The 7,196-nt window shown below is 38.3% G+C and overlaps 1 pseudogene; it reads left to right on the top strand.

Moving 5' to 3' along the window:
- Window positions 1-757: 757 nt before the first annotated feature.
- LOC108434043 lies at window positions 758-5,991 on the top strand (annotated as a pseudogene).
- Window positions 5,992-7,196: the final 1,205 nt, after the last annotated feature.

Raw genomic sequence — 7,196 nt, 5'->3', positions numbered from 1 at the left:
CCTATCTGGACTAAGCAGGTAATGATGACGAATATACTTCCGTAAAGATGCTATACAATACTGGGTGCTGGATGTTAAGTAGAAAACTTGTCATGCACAACAGGCCTGAGGTAGTATAGAGAAGCTAGCAACATTAAAGCTGGTACCCAGGCTTTTGCAGGAAGAAATAATGTCAAATGTCCTCTGTAGAGCACTCTGCTTAACAAACTTGTGCAGCCAAATAAAAAGCAAGCACAACCTCCAAGGTATATTCAAAACTGATTAAATCTCCACTGTAAAACTGTAATTAACTGCTCTTTGTTTTTTTGCAATACAACAGCATACTTTAGCTATCTATTATTTTATGGATAGACATTTGAATGTAAAAAAAAAAATGGTACTCAGAAAAATAGGCATGACAAAAAATATAACTACACAGGGATTCTAAACCCCATCAAAAATGAAAAACAGTAACTTAAAAGAAAAAGTAAAAAAGTTAAATTTTTTAACAAAACTGCACTAAAAGAAACATGAAAGCACAAAAATAAAACAAGATGACACAGACAAAGGAGATATTGAGACCAACTTCTTTGAGATTAGTGCTGTTCACATTTGCATGTCACACCTCCTTTAACGGAGGCCCAGAGGTGTAACATTACCACAGCGGATTTGCATTTCTATCTGTATAAATACCACAAATCTTTACTGTCCAACCACTCAAAACATCAGACCTTATACATACTCAGTCAATATCTCTACTCAGTAGTTGAAAGGGTGGATGGAGCCAATCTTTACTCTCTTGCATGTGATGATGGCCATTATCAATTTTTCAACAACAAATGGGACTTTCTGTAGCCTGCAAGGAGAGTCTGCATACCCACAACTCTCAAAGGATGGTGATATCATAGTTGGAGGGATTTTGCCCTTCCATAAAAGTTGGAAAATCACAGACATGTCATATATGGTCAAGCCATCACCACTGAATTGTATGAGGTAAGTAGCAAGAGAAAGTGAGATTATCATATATTGAAGAATTTATATTACAAGTTATAAGTTATATTACAGTGCTTATAGTTGTCATCCTGAAAATGTTGGTGTGTATCTGTTTTTCCCTAACCCAGTCTTGATTTCAGAAGCTTCCAGTTTTCACAGTCCTTAATCTTTGCAATAGAAGAGATCAACAACAGCTCTTCTTTACTCCCGGGTGTTTCACTGGGCTACAAGATCTATGACACATGCAGTTCCACGGCTATGGGGGTTAGAATGGCTATGGCACTTATTAATGGAAATGAGAACTCAACCTTGAATGAGCAATGTACAAAGCCAGCACAGGTGCAAGTCATAATTGGCGAGACATATTCATCAGTATCAACAGCTATTGCAAACAGTGTTGGACCTTTCAGCATCCCCTTAGTAAGCATTTAAGCAATTAATTCAGTACAGTATCTATGATGTAAAACAGTTGCTTAAGTTACTTTTAATATTACATGCAGTGAATATAAGGCATGGTAAATTATAACTTAACATAATTCCTAACACCTGTGTAAATTTATTTTTAGATCAGTCACTCATCTACCTGCGAGTGTCTCAGTGACAAAAAGAAATATCCCTCATTTCTGCGCACTATTCCCAGTGATTACTACCAGAGCAGAGCGCTGGCAGAGATGGTCAAGCACTTTGGCTGGACATGGGTGGGTGCAATCAGAAGAGATGATGATTATGGTAACAGTGGGATGGCTGCATTCATTGAAGCTGCAGAGCAGTTTGGCATTTGTTTAGAATATTCATTTCCATTTTTTAGAACCTACTCACAAGAAAAAGTGCTGAGAATAATCCAGCAGATCAAAAGCTCTACTTCTCGAGTGATTGTGGCATTTGTGACTTATTGGGACTTCGAGATTTTGCTGAATGTCTTTTATGAACACAACATTACTGGATACCAGTGGGTGGGAACTGAAGGTTGGATCTCTGATTCAACTGTAGCCAGAATGGATAAGCATAAAATACTACAAGGAGCCATCGGGCTAGCAATACCCAAAACGAAGGTGACAGGTCTAAAGGAATTCATTCTGGATATATATCCATTGAAATCTGCAGGCAGTGCAATTTTTGCTGAATTCTGGGAAGCTTTGTTTAATTGTAAATACACAATCCAGAATGAAGCAGAAAACATAACCATGTGCACAGGCAGAGAGAAACTCTCTGAAACGGAAACTGTCTTTACAGATATGACGCTAATGCCCATTCTCAGTAACGTGTACAAAGCAGTTTATGCTGTTGCTCATACCCTACACAACCTACTCAGCTGCACACAAAAATGTCCTACAAAGAAGCAGCCTGATCCTCTCACTGTAAGTCAAAGGTCTTTTTAAGTTCAGATCTTACAACTTTGTCACATACATGTAACCCTATTTCAGAGAAATCAGTTAATATGCTTTACTTTCACTGAGAAGTGTTAAGCTCTTACAAATGCGTCAACTTTTTTTTCATTTCATCAGTTTCTAGAACATCTGAAAAGGGTGCGCTTCAAAACCAAAGATGGTGAAGAGGTTTATTTTGATAAAAATGGTGACCCTGTGGCTAAATATGAAATAATAAACTTGCAAACTATTGAAGATCAGCATGAGTTTGTCACTGTTGGATTTTATGACTCTTCTTTCCCTGCTGAAAATCGATTAACTGTACAAATGACCTCTATTGTGTGGGCACAAAATACAAATCAGGTACAGGGATAAAACTGCACTTCTGTTTCAATTAATTATGAAAATGTCATAGTAGGTTTGTTTGATATGTAAAAAATTAATGATTTTGGGGGTTATTAAACACTTGCTTTGATCACAGGTGCCGGTGTCTGTGTGCAGTGAGAGCTGCCCTCCAGGCACCAGGAAGGCTGTGCAGAAAGGAAAGCCTATCTGCTGCTTTGACTGTATACCATGTGCTGAAGGAGAGATCAGTAATATGACAGGTACAAACATCCACAAAAGCTGAAACAAAGAAAGTGTTGTTTGTAATAGAACTGTAACTAGAAAATATTGAACAATATTAGTGATAATTCTAAACTGAATTTAGTCATAGACAATGGCAACATTATATGTTAAGCACTCCTTCAATTACTTTCCCTGGTATATCTAACCTTTTTGTTATTCATGTAATTTGTTTCTCTCTGACAGACTCAATCAAATGTGAACAATGCTATCAAGACTACTGGTCAAATCCACAAAGGAATGAATGTGTGAAGAAGGAAATTGAATTCTTGTCGTATGAGGAAACGATGGGAATTTTGCTGACAGCTGTTTCAATTATTGGTGCCTTTATGACAATAATAATAGCAATTATATTCTTCAGATATAAAAATACCCCAATAGTCAAAGCAAACAACTCAGAGCTGAGTTTCTTATTACTCTTCTCTTTGGCTCTGTGTTTCCTCTGTTCACTTACTTTCATTGGTCGGCCCTCTGAGTGGTCCTGTGTGCTGCGTCACACAGCATTTGGGATCACCTTCGTCCTCTGCATCTCCTGTGTTCTGGGGAAAACAATAGTGGTGTTAATGGCCTTCCGGGTTACACTTCCAGGTAGTAATGCCATGAAATGGTTTGGGCCTCCACAGCAGAGACTCAGTGTTCTTGCTTTCACTCTCATACAGGTCCTAATTTGTGTGCTTTGGTTAATAACATCTCCTCCTTTCCCCTTCAAAAATCTAAAGCACTACAAGGAAAAGATCATTCTAGAATGTCAGTTAGGTTCAGCAGTAGGTTTCTGGGCTGTGCTGGGTTATATTGGACTTTTGGCTCTACTGTGTTTTATTTTAGCTTTTCTGGCTCGGAAGCTGCCTGATAAGTTTAATGAAGCCAAGTTCATCACATTCAGCATGCTCATATTCTGTGCAGTGTGGATCACCTTTATACCAGCTTATGTCAGCTCTCCTGGAAAGTTCACTGTAGCTGTGGAGATATTTGCCATTTTGGCTTCAAGCTTTGGTTTGTTATTTTGTATCTTTCTTCCAAAGTGTTACATAATCATAATGAAACCAGCAAAGAACACAAAGAAACAAATTATGGGTAAAGTGCCAGTTAAGTGAGCTGCATGTTCACTATTAATCTGGCTTTATATAAAGCATATGATGCTTACAAATATATATATATATATATTTTAACATTTTAAAACATATTCTAACAGAAGTTTACCACAGATCTTTTTAAATGTCTGTATAATTCAGTCTTTAAGATGTAAACAAAATCAATACATGTAGTTTGATGTGAACATTTTAGATAAACTACTTTTTTTTTAATGAAGGTCATAGGAACCATGGTTCACAATGCCTACAATACAAATATTACTTCTATAATAAAGCACAAGCAGGTGATACATATTCAATGTATTTAATGACCAAGCCCTATACAGAAGTTACTTTTTACAGTATGCATATTTTGTACACTTTTTCTTTAAAAAGTTATAAAACATTTGGCTTTCTTATTTAATTGACGTTTGAATGTCTAAATCTGAGGGTGAGGTTTTGAACAAAAAGAATTCAGAAGCAAGATAAAACGTTTAAATATTATTTGTTTGGATCTGCTCAAAATCATGTGTGTGAATGAGAGGGAGGCAGGTGGAAAGGTGAAGATGCAAGGAGTAGAGGTCGTAAAGGTGGATGACTTCAAATATTTTGGGTCAACCATCCAGAGCAATGGACAGTGTAGAAAAGAGGTGAAGAAGAGGGTGCAGGCAGGATGGAGTGGGTGGAGACGGGTGTCAGGGCTGATGTGTGACAGAAGGATAGCAGCAAGAGTGAAAGGGAAGGTTTACAAGACAGTAGTGCGTCCTGCTATGATGTATGGTTTGGAGACTGTGGCTCTGTCTAAAAGACAGGAGGCTGAGATGAAGGTGGTGGAGATTTTCGTTGGGAGTGACAAGGCTGGACAAGATTAGAAATGAGCAGATCAGAGGGACAGTGAAGGTGGAGCAGTTTGGAGATAAAGCCAGAGAGGCCAGGTTGAGATGGTTTGGACATGTGTTGAGGAGGAATGGTGGATATATTGATCAAAGAATGTTGGAGATGGAGCTGCCGGGTAGAAGGAGAAGAGGTAGACCTCAGAGAAGGTTTAAGGATGTAGTGAAGGTGGACATGGAGATGGTTGGTGTGAAAGTAGAGGAGGCAATGGATAGGGCAAGATGGAGGCAGATGATCCGCTGTGGCGACCCCTAAAGGGAGCAGCCGAAAGAAGAAGAAGATGGATCTGCTCAAAATCACCTTAAAAAATTCAATTTTATGATCACCTATCCTTCTTTGTCATTGAAACTCACAATGAATAGTATCAAAGTAGGACATTTTAGCATAGTGACAACACACTTTGTACATTGGGAATACTTTGTCAAAACCAAGCACTAGAGTCTAAGAACTTTTTATCCTCTGTTCAGACTTATTTTTAAAGCAGTACAAAGCTGACTGCTAGCTAGTGGTAAGAAAAAAGACTGCTAGAGGATGAAACGCAAGGAGGAACATGCTGTGAAGAGGGAAGCTTCAACTTGTTGTCTGACTGCAAAATGGCACTGGTAGGACTGATTTTAGCCGGTAGTAATGCTACATAGTAATTTGACATGGTCATATTTGGTGATTGTGAGCTCATTGGTAAATTTATGTTGTATATTTCTTAAGATTATCAACTGTTGGTCTGGCAAATAGGTATGACATATTAAGAAAAAAATATATAGCCGTGAGTGGCTGTTAACAGGAGTTCAAATATAAGGGGACCAATGAGGTCTAATGTATGAGTCCTTCGCAGACAGAAGTAGACAGTCAACATTCTCAAAGAGGCCTACATTTGTCATAACTGCCAATAAGAGCTGTGCAAAGTTGTCTTTAAATTTTTGTTTTCACCAGCACTCATGTTCATAAAAGATATTTCAGGAGCCAAGAATATCTAGTTGCTTTAAATGCATTTGCGCTTCCATTCAGTGTACTGAATGTATTCATCTGCTCTGTGAATGTTCATGTGCTCCTGTAGACATTACTGATACCTGGAGGTACTGTCCATGTAACTGAACTCAGAAAACCTGAAAAAACAGAGTTAGTTAGCAAATAACAATGTCACAACAAAAAATTCGACATGCCAAAATTGACGATAATGACTCTACTTGCAACGTCCCAGTAGGAACAACTACGCAGTGAAATCCCAAACTGCTCCCTATTCCCCCTATGTATGTGTATATATTTTTGGCCTCTGAACCCAAATACCACAGTATGTGTCCAATATGGAATTATACATAGGTTGTTGAATTCAAAATGCCATGCAAGATTCAAGCTACTTCCCCCCACATTTTAACACCAATATTTGTATCATCACCATATTCAGGGTGCCGTATAGTCAACCACTGGCACAAATCTTTGTCCTTTGATGGGAAAAATTAAAAATGAACTCCGGGCAACAGCACACCTCAAGTAGCTCAGCACTGAGGAGCTAGCTATCCACTAAACCCAGCCAGCCAGTGAGCACGTGCTACAGATGCAGTTTTAAATCTCAAAACCCCTCAAAAATTTGACCTGCTCAATTACTGTACTCAGAGATGTAAATGCATCTGATTTTTTTGCAAAACAACCATTGGTAAAGAAAAAAGCAAAAAAAAAAAAAAGGTTAAAATTGCATTTATTGACATAAAAACAGTCTGCAGTGACTGTAAATTGCTGAATAAATATTTAAAAGTACTCATATGCAGGTACTGTATATTAAAACTTACTTGTATAGTCAAACCTTTGGTAATTATTCTTCCCTGTCAGATCTAGACCTGAAAGAGTCTCTGCTGCTCTGTTAACACTGTAATCTGTGATCAGTCACTCAATGCAGAACTGTGTGTGTGTGTGTGTGTGTACTTTCTTTGGCTAGTTGAATACCTGCCCATCCTGTGTGTCTGATGCTGTTGCCTCTTCTGCCTTGATCAGGTGCCACTGCTCGCCAGCCTTCTGGACCGGCTTGACCACCATTGAGCTTCTTGCTGTACAACACTGTGCAATCCTCACCTCAGATGCTGCTGCTAATCGTAAACTAATCAAATTAACCATTGCTCACCTGTTTATCCTGCTTTGTACTATAATACTATTTGTTAGGGACTGTGCAGCACAGAACATAGATCAAGTTTCATGGCTATAAGTGCAGAGTAAGATATGCTTGATTTAACACGGAAAACATCAGTGGTGTCCTCCAGTGTCCAATTATTATGAAACA

Source organism: Pygocentrus nattereri, chromosome 7 (genome assembly GCF_015220715.1).
Source record: "Pygocentrus nattereri isolate fPygNat1 chromosome 7, fPygNat1.pri, whole genome shotgun sequence".
In the NCBI taxonomy this organism is placed as follows: domain Eukaryota; kingdom Metazoa; phylum Chordata; class Actinopteri; order Characiformes; family Serrasalmidae; genus Pygocentrus; species Pygocentrus nattereri.
Note: the sequence above shows the minus strand (reverse complement) of the source record. Positions and strands in the feature narration are given on the sequence as shown.